Here is a 23,054-nt window from a genome sequence, read left to right as displayed (position 1 = left end):
AGCGTCTTGTTGGTGGGAACATGTCACGGATGAAGTTAGCAGGAAAATCTCTCCTCATCAGGTAAACCAGAAGACCCCTCTCTAGAGAATGTCCCAAACTGCGGATGAAACCCATATGCACCAAAAAATGGTGACTTATCAGAGGACTCCTGGCGACAGTTATTTAAAGCAAACTCAGCAAGGGACAAAAAAGAATACCAATCCTCCTGATTCTCTGCCACAAAACAGCGCAGATATGTCTCCAGATTCTGATTGACGCGTTCGGTCTGACCATTCGACTGCGGGTGAAAAGCAGAAGAGAACGACAACCGAACCCCCAAGTGAGAACAGAAGGCCTTCCAGAATCTGGAAAGAAATTGTGTGCCCCCATCAGAAACGATGTCTGAAGGAATGCCATGCAATTTAACAATATGATCAACAAACACTTGCGCCAGCGTCTTAGCATTGGGTAACCCAGGAAAGGGAATGAAATGTGCCATTTTGCTAAAACGGTCCACTACCACCAGAATCACAGTCTTCCCTGAGGAACGAGGTAGGTCAGTAATGAAGTTCATGGACAGATGCGTCCAAGGACGGGAAGGAATGGGTAACGGGAGGAGAGAACCCGATGGCCGTGAATGAGGGACCTTGGCACGAGCGCAGGTCTCGCAGGCTGCCACAAAACCCTCAACTGTCTTACGAAGAGCAGGCCACCAGAATCTCTGAGCAATGAGATCCACTGTGGCTCTACTCCCCGGGTGCCCAGCAAGGACAGTATCGTGGTGCTCCTTAAAAACCTTGTGTCGTAAAGCGAGAGGCACAAACAACCTCCCAGGAGGACAAAGATCAGGAGCCTCTGCCTGGGCTGCCTGAACCTCTGCCTCCAAATCAGGATAAAGAGCAGAGATGACCACCCCTTCAGCCAAAATGGGACCCGGGTCTTCAAAGTTCCCCCCTCCCGGAAAACAACGTGACAGGGCATCCGCCTTCACATTTTTAACCCCAGGGCGGAACGTAACAAATAAATTAAACCTAGAAAAGAACAAAGACCATTAGGCCTGTCTCGGGTTCAGACGCTTGGCCAATTCCAAGTAGGCCAGATTCTTATGGTCGGTAAACACGGTAATAGGGTGTCTGGATCCCTCTAACCAATGGCACCATTCCTCAAAAGCTAATTTGATGGCCAACAACTCCCTACTCCCACATCGTAATTTCTCTCTGCAGAGGATAATTTCCTTGATAAAAAGGCACACGGTCGCCATTTGGCAGGAGAGGGACCCTGATATAAGACCACACCCACACCCACCTCAGAAGCATCCACCTCAATAATAAAAGGTAGAGAGACATCAGGTTGTATAAAAATGGGAGCGGAAACAAAACTCTTTTAATACTAGAAAAGGCTTTAAGCACATCTACCGACCACGAGGAAAAATCCACCCCCTTTTTAGTCATCAGTAATCAGTGAGTGGCTTAACAACAGAGGAATAATTCAAAATGAACTTTCTGTAATAATTGGCAAAACCCAAAAACCGCATCAGCGCCTTCTGATTCTCAGGAAGCTCCCAATCAAGTACAGCGCGGACCTTCTCAGGGTCCATCCGAAGACGAGAAGCGGAGAGAAGAAAACCAAGAAATTGAATCTCCGGAACCGCAAACACACATTTTTCCAGTTTAGCGTACAATTTATTCTCCCACAGAATCAGCAAGACCTGACATAGGTGGTCCCGATGAGTCTTGAAATCAGGAGAAAAAAATCTAAATGTCATCTAGATACACCAGTACAAATTTCCCCATTAAATGATAAAAAATGCTGTTCACAAAATGTTGGAAGACGACCGGAGCATTCATCAAACCAAAGGGCATAACCAAATTCTCAAAATGACCCTCAGGGGTATTGAAGGCCGTATTCCATTCGTCCCCTTCCGTGACCCTGACTAGGTTGTATGCCCCTCTTAAATCCAACTTAGAAAAAACTTTAGCCCCAACAATCTGGTTAAACAGGTCCGGGATCAGAGGAAGCGGATATGGGTCACGAATCGTGATACGGTTCAGCTCCCTGAAATCCAGACATGGTCTTAACCCCTTAAGGACACAGCCTTATTTCACCTTAAGGACCAGGCCATTTTTTGCAAATCTGACCAGTGTCACTTTAAGTGGTGATAACTTTAAAACGCTTTGACTTATCCAGGCCATTCTGAGATTGTTTTTTCGTCACATATTGTACTTCATGACACTGGTAAAATGAAGTCAAAATTTTACATTTTTTTGCATAAAAAAATACCTAATTTACCAAAAATTTGGAAAAATTAGCAAATTTCAAAGTTTAAGTTTCTCTACTTCTGTAATACATAGTAATACCCCCAAAAATTGTGATGACTTACCATTCCCCATATGTCTACTTCATGTTTGAATTATTTTGGGAATGATATTTAATTTTTGGGGATGTTACAAGGCTTAGAAGTTTAGAAGCAAATCTTGAAATTTTTCAGAAATTTACAAAAAAACAATTTTTAGGGACCACTACAGCTCTGAAGTCACTTTGCGAGGCTTACATAATAGAAACCACCCAAAAATGACCCCATTCTATTAACTACACCCCTCAAGGTATTCAAAACTGATTTTACAAACTTCGTTAACCCTTTAGGTGTTGCACAAGAGTTATTGGCAAATGGGGATAAAATTTGAGAATTTCATTTTTTTGCCTAATTTTCCATTTTAACCCATTTTTTCCACTAACAAAGCAAGGGTTAACAGCCAAACAAGACTGTATCTTTATTGCCCTGACTCTGCCGTTTACAGAAACACCCAATATGTGGCCGTAAACTACTGTACGGCCACACAGCGGGGCGTAGAGTGAAAGGTGCGCCGTTTGGTTTTTGGAAGGCAGATTTTGCTGGACTGTTTTTTTGACACCATGCCCCATTTGAAGCCCCCCTGATGCACCCCTAGAGTAGAAACTCCATAAAAGTGACCCCATCTAAGAAACTACACCCCTCAAGGTATTCAAAACTGATTTTACAAACGTCGTTAACCCTTTAGGTGTTGCACAAGATTTAATGGAAAATAGAGATACAATTTCAAAATTTAACTTTTTTGGCAGATTTTCCATTTTAATATTTTTTTTCCAGTTACAATGCAAGGGTTAATAGCCAAACAAAACTCATTATTTATGGCCCTGATTATGTAGTTTACAGAAACACCCCATATGTGGTCATAAACCGCTGTACGGGCACACGGCAGGGCGCAGAAGGAAAGGAATGCCATACGGTTTTTGGAAGGCAGGTTTTGCTGGACTGTTTTTTTTTAAACCATGTCCCATTTTAAGCCCCCCTGATGCACCCCTAGAGTAGAAACTCCAGAAAAGTGACCCCATTTTAGAAACCACGGGATAGGGTGGCAGTTTTGTTGGTACTAGTTTAGGGTACATATGATTTTTGGTTGCTCTATATTACACTTTTTGTGCGGCAAGGTAACAAGAAATAGCTTTTTTGGCACCGTTTTTTTTTTGTTATTTACAACATTCATCTGACAGGTTAGATCATGTGGTCATTTCACAGAGCAGGTTGTCACAGACGTGGAGATACCTAATATGTATACAATTTTTTTAATTTATGTAAGTTTTACCCAATGATTTCATTTTTAAAACAAAAAAAAAGTTTTAGTGTCTCCATAGTCTAAGAGCCATAGTTTTTTCAGTTTTTGGGCGATTATCTTAACTAGGGTCTCATTTTTTGCGGGATGAGATGATGGTTTGATTTGCACTATTTTGGGGTGCATATGACTTTTTGATCGCTTGCTATTACACTTTTTGTGACATAAGATGACAAAAAATTGCTTTTTTTACACCGTTTTTATTTTTATTTTTTTACGGTGGTCACCTGAGGGGTTAGGTCATGTGATATTTTTATAGAGTCGGTCGATACGGACGCGGCGATACCTAATATGTATACTTTTTTTTAATTTATGTAAGTTTTACACAATGATTTCATTTTTGAAACCAAAAAAATGATGTTTTAGTGTTTCCATAGACTGAGAGCCATAGTTTTTTCAGTTTTTGGGCGATTATCTTTAGTAGGGTCTCATTTTTTGCGGGATGAGATGACGGTTTGATTGTTACAATTTTGGTGTACATGCTACTTTTTTGATCACTTTTATTACCTTTTTTTGGGAAGTAAGACGGGCAAAATTTTAATTTCATCATAGTTTTTTATTTTTTATTTTTATGGAGTTCAACGTTCTGGTAAAGTAACATGACCGTTTTATAGATCAGGTCGTTACGGACGCGGTGATACCAAACATGTGTAGGGAATTTTATATTTTTTTCATTTTTAATCAGTGATAAATGTGTTTTTTGATTTTTACATTTTTCACTTTTTTTTTTTTTACCCAGACCCACTTGGTTCTTGAAGATACAGTGGGTCTGATGTCTGCATAATACAGTACAGTACTCTATATAGGGTACTGAACTGTATTTTTTTTACACTGAACAGATCTATGCCTTCAGCACAGATCTGTTCAGCACCATGAACAGCAGGACGCCTGAGAAGGAGTCCTGTTGCCATTGGAGCCTTCCCCGTCTGCCAGAACTTCGCAGACGGGGAAGGGTGAGGACGGGTCTGTTGGGGGGCTGACAGCAGCCCCCCGATCGGAGAGGGAGGGAGCTCCCCGAGCTGTTAACCTTTTCCATACAGCGGTCCGTACGGACCGCTGTATGGAAAGGGTTAAATGGCTGACATCGCATCACCGATGTCAGCCGTTTATACCAGGGTGTCAGCAATGTGCTGGCACCCTGGTATATCCACTGTACACCAACGATTATTTAATGGGAGGCGGGCGGGGGATCGCAATCCCGCCTGCCGCACCGCCCGCCTCCCGCACCTCCCACACCACCGGCAACCCCCCCCTGCACCTCCCACCGGGCTAAAATAATTCAGAGGTGCAGGGGGGGTGATAAATATATATTTTCGCCACATTAAAGTTTCTGATCGCCGCGGTCAGGGACCGCGGGGATCAGAAACTGCAGAAGTCGCAACAAACCGCAGGTCTAAATTGACCTGCGGTTTGTTGCGATCGCGGACATGGGGGGTCACGGGACCCCCCCGCGCATTTAGCCGAGGTGCCTGCTCAATGATTTGAGCAGGCACCTTGTTCCGATCACAGCCGGCCAGGCGTCATGTGTCCATAAGGGGTTAAAGAACCATCTTTTTTCTTAACAAAAAAAAAAAAAACAGCGGCAACAGGTGACTTCGAGGGTCGCATGTGTCCCTTTCTCAGGTTCTCAGAGATATAGGTACGCATAGTGACTCTTTCAGGTTGAGAGAGATTGTATAGTCGCGATTTTGTCAGCTTGGCACCTGGGATGAGATTAATAGGGCAGTTGTACTCCCGGTGAGGAAGAAACTCCTGGACACCACTCTCGGAAAACACATCCAAAAATTCAGAGAGAAAAGATGGCACAGTCTTGGTAGAAACCTCTGAAAGAGACGTCGTGAGGCAATTCTCTCTGCAAAACTCACTCCAACCATTTATTTGCCTTGCTTGCCAATCAATGGTAGGGTTATGTTTAGTGAGCCAGGGTAGCCCCAACACTAGAGGAGTACGTAATCCGCTTAAGACGAAACATGACATATCCTCAACATGAGCGTCACCCACAGTCAAACGGATATTGTGAACTATGCCCTTTAACGATCTTTGAGAAAGTGGAGCGGAATCGATAGCAAAAACAGGTATATCCTTTTCCAAAGTGCATACCTGGAAACCATGCGTTGTTGCAAATTGATTATCAATGAGATTGACAGCTGCTCCACTATCTACAAAAATCTTACAAACAATGTTCTTGCTGTCTAGCGCCACCCTGGTAGGTAGCAGAAAATGGGAAATACAAGCAAACGGCAAACCTTCAATTTCCGCATCAACCTTGCCAATAGTAGCAAATGAAAAGCTTTTGGAGTTTTTTTTTTTTTTTTTTTTATTACCCTCAGAAAACGCCATGAATCTCCTAGAGGGGCAAACATTAGCCAAATGATTTATACCCCCACAACAGAAACAAACCCTCCTCTGAGAGCTGAATACTCTACTATCAGAGGCAAGCAAACCCAGCTGCATGGCCTCCTCCTCAGAGGGGATTGAGACAGACTGAGACCCCTGCGCACTGAATGAGATAGCCCCACTGTCCTTGGCTGAATATGATAGGAAAGAGTAATCTCCTCTCTCTCTCTAAGATGCCTGTCAATACGAACAGCTAGAGACATGGCTGACTCTAACGACGCTGGTCTCTCATCAAAAGCGAATGCATCTTTCAATCTTTCCGAAAGACCATGGCAAAATTGACTTCGGAGTGCAGCATCATTCAAACCAGTATCAGCTGGCCATCTCCGAAATTCAGAACAATATATCTCTGCGGAATTTTTACCCTGGCATAAAAGACGCAGTTTAGATTCAGCCACAGCAATACGATCCTGGTCATCATATATCTGCCCCATGGCTACAAAAAATTCATCCACCGATCAGAGGGGCCGTGCCCCCACCGGCATCGAAAAGGCCCAAGACTGAGCGTTATCCCTGATCAGCGAGATGATGATCCCCACCCTCTGCTCCTCATCACCAGAGGAATGGGGAAGTAGGCAAAAATTGAGTTTGCAAGCCTCTCTAAAGCGAACAAAATTCTCACTATCCCTGGAGAACATATCCGGGAGCGATATCTTAGGCTTGGAACAAACTCCATGAACTCCAGCATAATCGGTCAACTGAAACTGAGACACAGTTTTACGGAGATCTTCTACCTCCAGCGAAAGACCTTGCATGCGGTCAATCAAGGCTGAAACCGGATCCGTGCTTAAGACGGTTATGGCGGTTTATAATGTCACGGATGAAGTTAGCAAATAGCTGGAACATATAAATAAACAAGCGACTGGCTTGATCCCAAACTAAGGAGCTTATAGGTGAGCCCTATAAAACCCTAAGAGCTCTCCCTGACTGCTATGCACATGAAAGGGTCTGTATGGTAGACGATTGCATGCCCGCGTACCTAATCCTGTGTGACACCTGAAAACCCTATAATAGTGAGGGGACACGACCACCGGCTCCCTGCACTTAATGCGGACGGAGTCAGGGACACCTAGAATCAAGCCAGCAAGTAAACACAATAAAGTAAAATACTTATCTGAACAAACAGCAGAAGCAGCCTCCAGCAGTGAACACCTCATCCAGGAAGTAGTATAAACTGCAAAGTGAGGCAGTATGGGAGGGATTATAAAGGAAGACGATTAGTCAAAATAAGTGACACCTGGCAGAAGGAAAGGAGATGAGAAAGTGAAACCAAAACAAAGAACATCATACAAGAGGTAGAGAAGAACGTCTGACAGATCTTCTCACAGAACTGGCTGTGACAGAACAGTATTGGAAAGGTATATTACTACTAAATCCAATGCTGATCCCTCTGGAGGCAGATAAGTTTGACCCGCAGTGGAACCACACTGGGAAACCGGAGCGAGAGAGATCCGGATATCTATTGAATTTAAAATGAGTTTCCGGTAAAAACAGAACTGAGGTCTGTTTCTTCTTCATAAAAGACAAAATTTTGCATCTTTTGGAAGGCGAGTTAAAGCCTTTGATGTTAAATGAGGCAATCTTGAGAGTAGTCATCATTTCAGTTTAAAGACATCCGAATCTAGCTGAACCAACCATAGCGGGACCACCTCAGACCAATGGGGACACAATGAATATATCTGTGATGATTTGTTTAAGCAGAATACGGGAATGCAGACCCACCAATTAAAAGTAGTAACAGGTAAGGTGATAAAGAAAAAACATGAAAACAATAAAAACATTAACAAATGCGCCGAAGCGCAGGATAATATGATAATATCCAAGGGGGATATGGTAATCAGAAGAGTTATCATGCTAATATACATCAGTAGTCATGCATAATACAAGTAGAGCAATTAGTCGAGGGGGGGGGTAGGGAAAAGGGAAAAAGATCAGCTGAGTGAACTAGAAGTGTAACGAAAAAAGAGTAAGTTAAAGGATTTAGAAAGCTGGGAAAGGAAGTGGGTATGGAGGAGAGGTAGACTAGAGACAGAAATCAGACCCAAAGTTCAGGACTTCTCATTCTCCCATTGGTAGACGTCTTGGGGTGGAGAGGGATACTTCTCTCCTGTGCTTGATGGATCTGGGAGTGTGTTGCTTCTCCCAATGTTCGGCTGTAGGTAGATTCGGAAGAGAAGAGAGGTCTTGTATTATGTCCCAGTTCTGGATATTCAGTGGGTTGATGTTCAGGTGATCATATATTTGATCGAGGTCCGCATAAGAGGACACAGCCAGCCTGCGACCTTCGTAGAAAAAAGATATGCCATATGGGCATGTCTATCTGTATAAGCATGGCATGCGATCTGAGCCAGTCCATTAGGGGCTTCAGGGCTCTCCTTTTTTGTAGTGATCTGAGCTAGGTCTTGAAAAATGGAGACAGTATATCTGTCCCAAGTCATCTCTCCCATCTGGTGGGCTTTAGCAAGGATAGCTTCTTTTACTGGGAAGGCAAGAAATTTGCATATTATATCCCTCGGAGGGGCGTTTGTAGCCAGTTTAGGTCTCAGCGCCCTGTGGGCCCTTTCTAAGATCACATCATGGGCAGAATCAGGGCCTAAAAGGGATAGGCAAATTTAAGTTACTGTATGAGGAATATCTCCAGTAGCAACCAATTCAGGTATGCCGCGGAAGCGCAGATTATTGCGTCTACCACGGTATTCCTGGTCTTCCAGTGCACAGTAAATAGAGTTCAAATTTGTTTGGATAGTGCCGATATGCTGGGAGACCGCTTGCTGGTGCTTCAGAATGGCAGACTGAGAGTCCTCTAGAGCCTCCACCCTCCGCCCTATATGTTTGATGTCCTGTTTGATGGCCGACAGGTCAGAGCTTATGCGTTCAAGGGCTGCTGATAATGAGGACATCAAGGTATCTTTAAAGTAAGCCCTGGATAGCGGGAGTGCGTTTGGCTCCTCATCTCCTTCTGGAGTGGCTTCGGGCTGTTCTTTCTATGTGCGGCTGGTTGAGCGCGGGGAGACCGGCGCCATCTTGCCCTCACGCGCCACATAGACAAAGGCAGCCTTTTTAATAAATTTTGTCCATTTCCCCTTTGCTCACCAAGGGTTTTTGTTGGTCGGGTCCTTCACTGGACTTAGGTCCCCCGATCTTCACCATAATGACTTCTCTAGGCTGAATTTACAGGCTAGTAGGGCGATTTCACATACCATCTGCTGCAGGCTCTAGCTCCACCCCCCCAGGACAGTTCGATAGTTTTGAATTGGAAATAGATTGCCAGCGTTTTTTTCGTAATGTACGGTTGACGGCACACTTGGGTACCAGTGATGTAGTGTCTCCCCAGGAGGTGTTGGTTGATACAAAAAAATTGACATTACAACAATTTAACTTAAGAATTAAGAGTTATTTTCTGCCACCAAAAATACACCACCCGGTGGAGACATTTGCATCACTGGTCCAGAGGGATATAGCACAATTGTTACATGATTGCAAACAGGGTGGTCTATATTTTTCACATAATTTGACACAGCTTGAAAGAAATGCACTTTTTTCCATGCTGAGTGATGATTCACTTATTTTTAAACCAGCAGACAAGGGGGGTGTCCTTGTCCTAATGGATAAGGATTATTTTTTATTATGTCACAGAAATCCTGGGCCAACTAGCAGATAGAGATACTTACCAGCCTTTAACACAAGATCCTGTTTTTAACATTAAACAAAAACTGGTTGATCTCATATCGGAATTTAAGGATAGAAATGTGGTGGATGATAAATTATGCAATTTTTTTTATTAATCAACGCCTAATTACACCGGTTTTCTATACCTTACCGAAGGTTCATAAGTCTTTAACACATCCCCCAGGACGTCCTATAGTGGCGTCCACTAATTCTATTCTGTCCCCTCCTGATATCTTACTAGAAAAAGTTCTTACACCTTTAACTAAAACAACACTGTCTTTTCTATTAGATACCAGTCACTTTCTCAGGGAAATAAAGAATGTTGTAATGCAGAGTGGTGATCTGTTGGTGACCTTTGACGTGTGCAGTTTGTACACCTCAATAGAGCACACAAAAGGTATTGTGGCAGTTGAATGGCTCTTGGAGTCTTCAACTTACACAAACCAGGAGAAGGAATTTTTCATGCGTCTTTTGGAGATTGTGTTAAAAGAGAATTACTTTCTGTTTCAGGATACGTTTTATCAGCAGCAACGGGGAACCGCAATGGGCTCGAATGCCGCACCGCCATACGCAAATTGTTACATGGCCTGGTTTTAACACACACATATTTATGGCAACAAGTTATATGAAGAACACTGTATTTTGTGGCGTCGATTTATCGACGACATTTTTTGCGTATGGCGGGGAGGCATTCAGTCCTTTCTTGATTTTTCAAATTTTCTGAATCTAATATGGAAAGAACTCCAATTCACCATGCATTGGCATGGTGAGAGGAGAAATTTCCTTGACACCTGGATTATATACAATGGAGAGGGGTGTCTGATACAGACTGACTTATATGTCAAGGACACCGACAGAAACAGTCTTCTGCATTATACAAGCAATCATTCACCTGCAGTAAAAAAATCCCTGCGATATTCACAATTTAGACGGGTAGACAGAATAGTCTCGGACACTGTTGTCAATAAAATCAGACTTTAGGATATGACCAAAAAATTTATAGCTAGAGGATACCCAGAGGCATTGTTAAAACAAGAACGTGATAGATTGAATGCAGCACCTGTATCAGCACAATATCAAAAGAATAAGACACGTATACCATTCATAGTAAAATACCATCCTTGGGTCAATAAATTTTGAAGTGTCATCAATAAGCATTGGGATATTGTGAGAAAAGCATATCCCATGGTGAAGGAATTTCTGGATTTATCCATGGTATGTTATAGAATTTCTAAAAACATCAGAGACACCATCATTAGAGCTGATATAGGGAGCTTCAAAAATCTATCACGACAGATGACTATATCTACACCCAAGACGGGTACATTCCCCTGTTTGCAATGCATTCATTGTTTCAGTGTCATAAGGGGAAATATATCACTCACCGACACACAGGAGAAAAAATTCCCCTAAAAGTTTTTTTTTTACATGTAACAGCAATTTTGTAATATATATTTTGAAGTGCCCATGTGGGCTAGCATATGTTGGCGAAACATCAACTCGCATGAAAGACCGATTTTGCAAACATAAGTCAACCAGTTTTTACATGACAAAACAGTATAGAATGGATATTGAATATTATGTTAGGACAATCAGAAAACTTTTTGTCTCCCTAATGATATTGAGCTAGGTGTGCAGGTTCACCCAAGCCATCCAACAGATCTGAAGTAACTTTGAGGCTTACCGGCTCTCAGTCAGGTGAGAGCTGGTTTGGAATGTCTCATAGTGCACAAGGCTGCCATTGTAAGGTATACTGACTAAGCCTGGTATCTGTCTCATGGATAAATTAATGGCTTGCATTGGATATACCTGGCTTTTGACATATAGCCTTTGTGTGGTTGTATGTTGTAGATAATAGGAGTCCAAGGTGCATCCAGCCATCATCTTAATGCTGTTTTCAAACCATTTTGATGGGGTTTCCATCAATTCCTAACCTTTTTTTGTGAACCAGGCACCCTCTCTTCTTCAGAGCAGGGGGTGCCTGGTTTGATGTTCGGGTCTCCCATTGACTATGATTGTATTAAATTGTACTTGAGCACCCGCAGTATTCAGCCGAGTACTCGGATGAGCCGAGCATAGTGATCCTCGGGCTGAACAGCAGTTCGGCCAAGCATGCTCGCTCAACACTATTCTCAACCAATAGCCCTGGTTAGCCTATCGGCAAGGGATTTTTGCCCATTCTTCAATATTCTGTTATGTATCTTGCTTATCAGGATTTGCGTTTTGTGTAAGCGCCCTTGACTTACTTTGCTGCTCATAGAGATTTATGTATGCTTGTTAGGAATATAGAGCCATTTTTATTACAATGGTAGATTAATTATGTGCATAGGCGTGTGCACAGGGTGTGCCGGGTCTGCCTGGGCACACCCTAATCAAGCCTGCTGGCCGGCGAATGCTAATTAAGCGCTTCCATTTTGGACGCGCTCATTAGTACCGGAGGACCAGGAAGCGGTGAACGCTATATACTTACCGCTACCTGGTCCTCGGCTGTCGGCTGTGCAGGACTGCGCACAGTGTGAGGCGCTTTGTGACGTCACGCTGTGCGCGCCAGTTCAGAGCACAGCAGGAGGAAGAGGATCGCGGGCTGCGGGGAGCGGCAGCGTCCAGGAGCAGAGAGGTAAGTGTTTTTTTATTTTATAAAAAATTAGGCTGCTGGGTAAATAATGGAGGCTAATAAGAGGCATATGGGGGCTAATGAGGCATCTGTGGGCCAATGAGGCATATAGGAGCTAATGAGGCATATGGAGGCTAATGAGGCATATGGGGGATAATGAGGCATAATGGGGCTAATGAGGCATAATGGGATTTAATGAGAGGCATAATGGGGGCTAATGAGGAATAATGGGGCTAATGAGGCATAATGGGGCTAATGAGGCATAATGGGGCTAATGAGGCATAATGGGGTTAATGAGAGGCATAATGTGGCTAATGAGAGGCATGATGGGGACTAATGAGGCATAAGACCCTATATATGCCCCAATCAAAGAATCCTGTGCTAGAAAAAGTTACCAGTATAAGCCTATGGCACAAACCATAACAAAATCCTACAAAAAATTGCCAGACCGCTTATAAATAAATATCACTTTCTTGCATGGATGCAGGGAAAAGAAGGTGGCATCACTGAAGGGAGACCACAGCGGACAACAGGTTCAAAAAACGCCCATCAATAGAAACATGATTTCATTATAGTGCAAACAGAATTCATCATGATCAAAAGGACAAAGAACGTTAACCCATGCTGTGTCTCCTCCAGGATGGCGCCAACCCCGACGTGCGTTCTTTGTCCATTTGATTATGATGAATTCGGTTTGCACTTGCACTTCAATGAAATCATGTTTCTATTGATGGGCGTTTTTTGAACCTGTTGTCCGCTGTGGTCTCCCTCCAGTGATGCCACCTTCTTTTCCCTGCATCCATGTCTTTTAATCATCAGTCTTATGCAATTTATGCAATAAAGTGATATTTATTTATAAGCGGTTTGGCAATTTTTTGTAGGAATTTGTTAATGATGCATAAGGGCTGATGATGGGGGTTAATGAGGCATAAGGGCTGATGATGGGGGCTAATGAGAGGCATATGGGGTCTAATGAGAGGCATAATGGGGGCTAATAAGGCATATGGGGCTATATATATATATATATATATATACATACATACACACGCGCGGTGTGTGTGTGTTTGTGCTTTCGGACGCACACCCTAATGCTATAGGCATCAAGAAAAAATAAGGAAGTAACTAATAAGAATGTTTCTCCCTCCTCGGCTAGTCTCCCCAGTGACACTTTCCCTGTAGCTGATCTGCTCTGCTATACAAGAGACTGTATTTCAATAGATGTAGCAGAGCTGCTGTGTGTGACGTGCTGAAGGGGTGTGCCGCTGTAGAGGAGAATGTGTGTGATTGACTGAGGGCAGGTCCTGCTGGTTTAACCTGATTAACAACATAGAGGGAGATAAGTTACCAGAGAAAAGGAGTGAGATTTGCATGAGCCTCTCACATCTGATTGCTTTAATACCACCTCCATCTGAGAAGCACCTATAAAAGAAGGCGGGTGCCACATTGCTGGCTGCATTGCTCATCTAAGCGCAGCACAGGACCCTCATCCAACCGTGAGACTCATCAGCTCTTACAACCCTGGTCTGGGATACAGCGAGTGGCTCCACTGCGAGCCGTCAGATACTCATATTTAGGGCACTTTCACACTAGCGTTTTTGTTTTCCGGTATCGAGTTCCGTCACAGGAGCTCAATACTGGAAAAAAACTGATCAGTTTTATCCTAATGCGTTCTGAATGGAGAGCAATCCGTTCGGTACGCATCAGTTCAATCCCCTCTTAAGTTCTTTGGCCAGTTTTCTCTCCGGCCAAAAATCCCGAACACTTGCCGGGATGCCGGATCTGGCATCAATTTCCATTGAAATGTATTAGTGCCGGGTCTGGCATTAAGTGTTTCGGCAAAATGGATCCAGCTTGCGCAGACCTTTAAAAATGCAAAAAAAAAATAATACCGGATCCATTTTCCAGATGACACCGGAGAGACGGATCCGGTATTGCAATGCATTTTTCAGCCGGATCCGGATCCGTATGACAAATGCCATCAGTTTGTGTCCGGATTGCCGACGGAACTGCCTGCCGGAATCCTCTGCCCCAAGTGGGAAAGTAGCCTTATCTCATTATCTGACATATTCCAGCACATAACAGTGCACTATTGAGTAGTATAAGTTGCCTTTTCTGCCTCAGTTTACATCATGAAGTGAATATTTTTTTTTACACCGTATATAACTGTGTCTGTCAGTGTGTGGCGGGATTTAGGACACTGCTGTATTTGATGTCTTTCTGTTGTTTGGTCCTAATTCTCACCGACCTCTGCCCTAGTGCCTATATCTATAGATTGATATTGATTGACCTCTGTTGACTCCGAGTCAGGGCATTCTCAGGAATTAGTGAGGGGTAACTCTTAGGCCCCTTTCACAAGGGCGAGTTTTCCGCGCGGGTGCAGTGCGTGAGGTGAACGCATTGCACCCGCACTGAATCCGGACCCATTCATTTCAATTCATCACTTGTGCGTTGCATGAAAATCACAGCATGTTCTATATTCTGCATTTTTCATGCAACGCAGGCCCCATAGAAATGAATGGGGCCGTGTGAAAATCACATCGCATCCGCAAGCAAGTGCGGATGCGGTGCGATTTTCACGCATGGTTGCTAAGGAAATGAGGGATGTATGACCCGGGACCCCATTTACTTTATTATTTTCCATTATGACATGGTTATAATGAAAAATAATAGGATTATTTAATACAGAATGCTAAGTATAATGTCAATTGAGGGTTAAAAAAAATAAAAACATAACTCAGCTCATCCACTTGATCACGCAACCGGGATCCTCTTCTTTGTTCTTCTTGAAGGACCTGCAAAAGGACCTTCGCTGACATCACCGCGCTCACGACGTTGAAGTCAGCGCAGGCCCTGCTGAATGAAGATAGAAGAGGTCCTTTAAAAAGAAAAAACAAGAGGATCCCTGCTGCGCGATCAAGTGGATGAGTTAAGTTATCTTTTTATTATTTTTTAACCCTCAATTGACATTATACTTAGCATTCTGTATTAAATAATGCTAACCATGTTATAATGGAAAATAATAAAATCTACAGAACACCAAACACAAACCCGAACTTCAGTGAAGAAGTCCGGGTTCGGGTCTGGGTACCACATTCAGTTTTTTCTCACGCACCTGCAAAACGCATTGCACTCACGCCGAAAAAACTGAACAACAGAACGCGATCAAAACTGACTAAAATTGCGTGCCGACTCGCACGATTTTCCCTGAACACACCTGCATCGCATCCGGCCCTCACCCTCGACGCCCGTGTGAAGGGGGCCTTATTAGTCCTATGTATTATTGATGCTTTAAAGGACATCTCAGGGGCAATTGAGGATAGGTAGGAGTGTAAGTCGTGTACCGGGGTGGGCTCCCCAGGATACAGCGAAGTCACGAATGAGTAAAGCAACTCAAACATTATTTTACCTAAACATGACAATGGATACAACGACAAATGCTGGGAACATACACCCAGCCCGAAGGCTGAGAACCTTGTGCTGAACAGCGCGACACCCTCTGATGGATGCAGGAGGAAAGTGTGGTAATTTACCTACTGGCGGCACAACTAAACTGCCACACCTTACCTGATATAACTCTAAAAAATCAATAACAACTGTTTTGGTGTGTGGTACGGGCCAGCCTGCGGTGCAGCACAACAGCTTACAATCTTACAGTGTTCTACAGTATTCCCCCTCCAATAACTGGCCTTGTAGCACGTGCCTGAGTATTCCTTCTGAGCAAAACGCCAGCCGGGCTTGAGTTTGTGGGGAAGTTTATCAGCTCTCCGGTGTCAAATGTCACTTTACATTGTGGAATCCTTGCAATGAACAGCCAGCAACACTTGTAGCCTGACACAAACAGAAGCCATATCTAACTGACTACAGGTCTGGTCTCAGTCTCTAGTGTTCTAGGCGCTAACACTGTGGTGAAGTGTGTGCACGATCAGTCTTACCGACCCGGGTCTGCTCTGCATTCGCTGGTGACTGTGAACTGAACAAAGGCTTCTCCAACAAGCATGCCGTGCCGCAGAGTATGTTGTTTTGCTCCTCAGCTCTCATCAGCGTTCCTGGAAGCAATCCTTGTTCCTCTGGACAGGATCAGGCTCTAGGACACTTCAGCTTCACTTTGCTGCAGCTCTGGTCACTGAGGGATGCTCCCACACCTGGATGCTGACGGATCCTCTGCTCACACAGTTCCTCAGTCTCAGCTTCCTCTAAGATGGATGCTCCCTTTCTTCTACAGGCTTTGTAACTCCACCTCTTATGAATATTGAAAATATGCAGTCTGTTAGCTATGTTTAGGAAACAGCAACATCTTGTGGCCAAACAGCGGAATGTCAGTCCAGATCATTTAACTTGATTTACGCAAACAGTGTCCAGACAACGAGGGGTGTTTCCCCATCTCACAGGAGCATGTAGTGTATCCACCATAAGAGTGCGACTCCGGGGACAGGGTTTAGGATGGGGATAGATAATTAGGGAGATATATATATATATATATATATATATATATATACAAACCCTCTCCTCCCCCCTCCCTCCCCAGCTCTCTATAGTTTTATCACCATTTTTGCTGTTGGTATCATTGGGGCTCATGTATATTAATACTTTAAATTATATTTTAGATGTGACATAAATAAAGGTTCATTTTTATGGAACTTTCAGTGAATCGACTATTTGAAGCTACCTTTGGAGAACATCACTTGCCACTAGGGTATATTTCCTGGATTTAAGACCTATGAGACTTTATTGATCATATGGGGGTTGGACCTCAAAAATAATTTCTTCTGATGAAATTTGACCTTGATCCTAACATCTCCATAAGGCTTATCAAGGATGTAAAAAAAAAATTGCACTAAAGGTACATAGTGAAGATAGAGTCAAATAATTCCTTTATACATACATTATATAACTGCAAATTCGACATTTATTGAATATTTCCTGCAGAGATTTTTGGATTTCCTTATTCCTCAGACTGTATATGATGGGGTTGATGAATGGAGTAAATACAGTATACAGCAGAGATAGGAGTTTACTAGTATTCAGGGTTTGTCCTTCTGTTGGGAAAATGTAAACACTCAGTAGAGTAACAAAGAATATGATGACTACAATGAGGTGGGAGCTACAGGTGGAGAAGGCTTTCTGTCTACTGATTCTGGACTGAAACCGCAAGATGGTGACAATAATATTAGTATAAGATATGATAATTATCGTGATTGGGCTCAGGAGTAAAGGAACGCTCAGTATATAGTTCACTAACTCCATAGTGTACACCCCCGAACAGGCAATTTTCAATAAGGGAACTAGATCACAGAAGAAATGGTCAATGACATTTGGTCCACAAAATGTCAGCTTTGATATAAATAAGGATTCAATACATGACAAAAAGAAACTTATCACCCAACACATGGCGGCCAATGTCACACAGCGCTTTTTTGTCATGATAGAAGAATAGAGGAGGGGATTACAGATGGCCACATATCTGTCATAAGACATCACTGTGAGAAGAAGACATTCAGATACTTCTGTAGAACAAAAAACATAAAATTGTGTCAAACAACTAATAACAGTAATGGTCGCCCCATTATTCAGTAGGATGTGGAGCATGGTGGGCAAATTATTTGAAGTTAAGAAGATATCAGTAATAGACAGCTGTGAGATGAAGAAGTACATTGGAGCATGGAGGTTCTTGCTGGTGGACACCAGGGTGATGATCAGGAGATTCCCACATATTGTCCCACAATATATCATCAGGATGAGACAGATTAAGTAAATTCTCAAATAACGGCTGCTTTGAAATGCTACAATGAAAAACTCAGTGACCGTAGTCATGTTCTTCTCCTGCATAAATAACAATAAAAGTGTTAGGAATTAGTTGTCTGATTATCGACCAGAACAAGTAAATCATTAAATGCATTTGTCATGATATTTTATAGGAGTAAACATTAAATGGGTTGTCCCATTGTAAGCACATCCCCTATACATGGGATAGGTGAGGAGTACCGTATCGGCAGGGGTCCAAACAATCTCAGAAATAGAGGCCTTGTGTTCTCCGAATGAATGGAGTGATGGTCACTCCACCAAACTGTGGGACTGCCAGAGACAGCTAAGTAAAAGAGCTCGGCTGTCTATGGCAGCCCCATATATTGGGATAATGTAGAAACCATCATTATATTCAAGGAACACTGGGCCCACATTATCATGATCGCTGATGGCCACAGTAGTTGGACCCCAACAAACCAGACACATCTTTTAGATATGCTGTAAGGGTTTGTAATGGGATAACCCTCTTAGACAATTGGTAGGCCTAAGGCCCCTTTCACACGAGCGAGTATTCCACGCGGATGCGATGCGTGAGGTGAACGCATTGCACCCGCACTGAATACCGACCCATTCATTTCTATGGGGCTGTGCACACGAGCAGTGATTTTCACGCATCACTTTTGCGTTGCGTAAAAATCGCAGCATGCTCCTCTTTGTGCGTTTTTCACGTAACGCAGGCCTCATAGAAATGAATGGGGTTGCATGAAAATCGCAAGCATCCGCAAGCAAGTGCGGATGCGGTGCGATTTTCACGCACGGTTGCTAGGAGACGATCGGTATGGAGACCCGATCATTATTATTTTCCCTTATAACATGGTTATAAGGGAAAATAATAGCATTCTGAATACAGAATGCATAGTAAAACAGCGCTGGAGGGGTTGAAAAAAAATTAAAAATCATTTAACTCACCTTAATCCACTTGCTCGCGTAGCCCGGCATCTCCTTGTGTCTCCTTTGTTGAAGGACCTGTGGTGCCGTCACTCCGGTCATCACATGGTATGTCACATGATCTTTTACCATGGTGAATCACCATGGTAAAAGATCATGTGACGTACCATGTGATGACCAGAGTGACGTCATCAAAGGTCCTTTACCCAGGTCCTAAAGAAAGGAGACAGAAGCAGATGCCGGCTGCGCTATCAAGTGGACTAAGGTGAGTTAAACATTTTTTTATTTTTTTTTAACCCCTCCAGCGCTATTTTACTTTTCATTCTGTATTCAGAATGCTATTATTTTCCCTTATAACCATGTTATAAGGGAAAATAATACTATTTACAGAACACCGATCCCAAGCCCGAACTTCTGTGAAGAAGTTCGGGTTTGGGTACCAAACATGTGCGATTTTTCTCACGCACGTGCAAAACACATTACAATGTTTTGCACTCGCGCGGAAAAATCGCGGGTGTTCCCGCGACGCGCCCGCACATTTTTCCGCAACGCCCGTGTGAAAGGGGCCTAAGGCTACTTTCACTCTAGTTTTTTTGCTCTATCCGGCAGGGTTCAACAAAACCATTTCCATTACTGATAATACAACCTTCTGCATCCGCTATGAATGGTTCCGGTTGTATCCATCATGAACTTGTCACGAGGGTGTCAAGACCCACGCCTGACTCCGTTATACCCGGGGTCAGGAAGTCGCAGCGGTTGGCTGCGCGCTCTATGTAAGATAGGGCTGTTTCCTTATGGTAGATTTCTGGGTTTGCTTTGCAACCCTTTTGGCTCACTCAGGGATCCGTAGCTCCTTCTCCTCAGCTGTTCCTTGTCCAGCACTCCCAACCTCCTTATATTCCCCTCTCACACTTCTCTGGTTGCCAGATATAGAGCTTCCTGCCTGGACTTCCATACTGACCCTCTGGAGCTGTGTTGCTGCGTTCTCTGGTAGTTGGTCCAGAACGTTACCCTCCGGATCCCTGTTGGACCTTGGTGGTCTGCTGTGGTCGCCCACCTGGGTGTATGTGTTTGTCTGTATTGTCTGTCCTCTCCCTGGTGTTTCCCTCTTAGTGTCAGTGGTGCGGACTAGCGATCCCACCGGCCCGTTCACTATCTAGGGCTCATTCTAGGGAAAGCCAGGGTTTAGGCACATGATCGCCGCACGGGTGAGGAACCCGTCTAGGGACGCCAGGGCAGTCAGGTGCCAGCCGCAAGATGAGTTAGGGGTCACCACCTTTCCCTCTCCCTTGGGCAGGGCTTTCCCTTTTCCCTCCCTGTGCGTGACGCCGGTCATTACATTATATCTGGCCCTTATTTTGTGTAGGTAAAAAAAATAAAAAAATTAAAAATATATTTTTACCTACTTAGAATCCAGTATGGATCCAATTGCTGCTCTGTCCAAACACTTTCATGGCCTGTCTTTGGAGGTGGCAGGATTGAAGGCGCCGGTGCTCCAGCAACAGCAGCAATTACAACTGACCGCAAGCCCAGCGGTTGCTACTGGTAACCAGGTTGTTGCGGAACCCAAGGTCCCTCTCCCAGACAGATTTTCTGGGGGAAGGGACAAGTTTTTGACATTCCGTGAGGCCTGTAAATTATATTTTAAACTGCGCCCTTACTCCTCTGGTAATGAAGAACAGCGGGTGGGGGTTGTTATTTCCCTGCTGCAGGGGGACCTGCAGTCCTGGGCGTTCTCTTTACCCTCTGATTCCCAGGCTCTTCGGTCAGTGGATGAGTTTTTCGGGGCCTACAATCTGATTCGTATCAAGGAGGGGGATGAGTGGAAGACAGCTTTTAACAACCCTGAGGGGCATTATGAAAATCTAGTTATGCCTTTCGGTCTGACCAATGCTCCTGCCGTCTTTCAACATTTCGTTAATGACATTTTTAGTCATCTAATCGGCAGGTTTGTGGTAATATACCTAGATGATATTTTAATTTATTCGTCTGATCTGAGAACACATGAGGTGCATGTCAGACAAGTACTGCAGGTCCTACGGACGAATTAATTATATGCTAAAATTGAAAAATGTGTCTTCGCCGTTCAGGAGATACAATTCCTAGGTTATTTTTTATCTGCGTCAGATTTCCGTATGGATCCTAGGAAGGTCCAGGCAATTTTAGATTGGGATCTTCCTGAGAACCTCAAAGCTCTGCAACGGTTCTTGGGCTTCGCGAATTTCTATAGGAAATTCATAAAAAATTATTCAGTTATTGTAAAACCCCTTACTGACATGACTAGGAAGGGGACTGATTTTTCTAAATGGTCTGATGCCGCTAAAGTTGCTTTTTCCTCTCTAAAAGAGAGGTTTACCTCGGCACCTGTACTAGTCCAACCTGATGTCTCTCAGCCTTTTATTGTTTAAGTCGATGCGTCAGAGGTGGGAGTGGGGGCGGTGCTGTCTCAGGGTCGTCTCCTGGCAAATGGCGTCCTTGTGCTTTCTTTTCTAAAAAACTATCTACAGCAGAAAAGAACTACGATATTGGCAATAGTGAACTATTAGCTATTAAACTAGCGTTTGAAGAATGGCGTCACTTTTTAGAGGGGGCAGTCCACCCCGTCACTGTGATTACGGACCACAAAAATCTTCTGTACCTCGAATCAGCTAAGCGTCTCACCCCTAGACAGGCTAGGTGGTCGCTATTTTTTACCAGGTTTAACTTTGTTATTACCTATCGTCCTGGGGCAAAGAATACCAAGGCTGATACACTATCTCGTTGTTTCCCTGGAGGGGGTAATGTGAGTGATCCAGTACCCATTCTTCAAAGAGGAGTGGTTGTTTCTGTGGTACACTCTGCTCTGGAGGGGAAGGTGTTAGAGGCCCAGGGGGACGCCCCAGTCTCTTGCCCCTCAGAGAAATTGTTTGTACCGTTGAACCTGCGTTTCGAACTATTAAAGGAACATCATAATTCGGTACTTGCTGGGCACCCGGGTAGTAAAGCAACCTTGGAGCTATTGTCTCGTCGTTTTTGGTGGCCAAGGTTGCGTCAGGATGTATTGGATTTTGTGTCTTCTTGTTCTAACTGTGCGCTTTCAAAAGTTTCACATACACGTCCTGCAGGGTCTCTATTACCACTCGTCATTCCCAATAGACCATGGACACATCTGTCAATGGATTTTAACACTGACTTACCTTTGTCTGCGGGTAAAACAGTTATTTTGGTAGTAGTGGACAGGTTTAGCAAAATGGTACACTTCATTGCGTTACCCGCACTACCTAATGCTAAGACTCTTGCTCAGGTATTCGTCAGTGAAATCGTGAAGCTTCACGGGGTCCCTTCCGATGTTGTTTCGGATCGGGGTACCCAGTTTATTTCTAAATTTTGGAAAGCTTTTTGTTCCCGTTTGGGGGTACACTTGTCCTTTTCCTCAGCTTTCCTTCCTCAGTCGAATGGACAGACTGAGCGTACCAACCAAAACCTGGAGACATATCTGAGATGTTTTGTGTCTGAAAACCAAGAGGTGTGGTCATCATATTCCGTTAGCTGAGTTTGCCATAAATAATCGTCGTCAGGAATCCACTGGCAAGTCACCATTTTTTGGTGCATATGGTTTTCATCCACAATTCTGTACTTTCAAAGAGGGGGGTCTTCTGGGGTTCCCGAAGAGGAACGGTTTTCGTCATCTCTTTCATCGGTATGGCAGAAGGTGCAAGCTAACTTGAAAAATATGGGAGGTAAATACAAATGCATGGCTGATAAGAGACGGTCGCCAGGTCCGGACCTAGGAGTGAATGACTATGTGTGGTTGTCTACTAGGAATATTAAATTAAAGGTTCCCTCTTGGAAACTGGGTCCTAGGTTCATTGGCCCTTACAAAATTGTAGCCATCATCAACCCCGTGGCTTTTCGCCTGAAGCTACCTCAGACTTTTAAAATCCATAACGTCTTTCATAAATCGTTACTCAAAAAATATGTTCCACCTCTAGAACCGTCATCGCTGCCACCCCCTCTTGTTGTTGTGGATGGTAATCTAGAATTTCAGATATCCAAAATTGTTAATTCTCGTCGG

This window comes from Bufo bufo, chromosome 1 (assembly GCF_905171765.1).
Source record: "Bufo bufo chromosome 1, aBufBuf1.1, whole genome shotgun sequence".
In the NCBI taxonomy this organism is placed as follows: domain Eukaryota; kingdom Metazoa; phylum Chordata; class Amphibia; order Anura; family Bufonidae; genus Bufo; species Bufo bufo.
Note: the sequence above shows the minus strand (reverse complement) of the source record.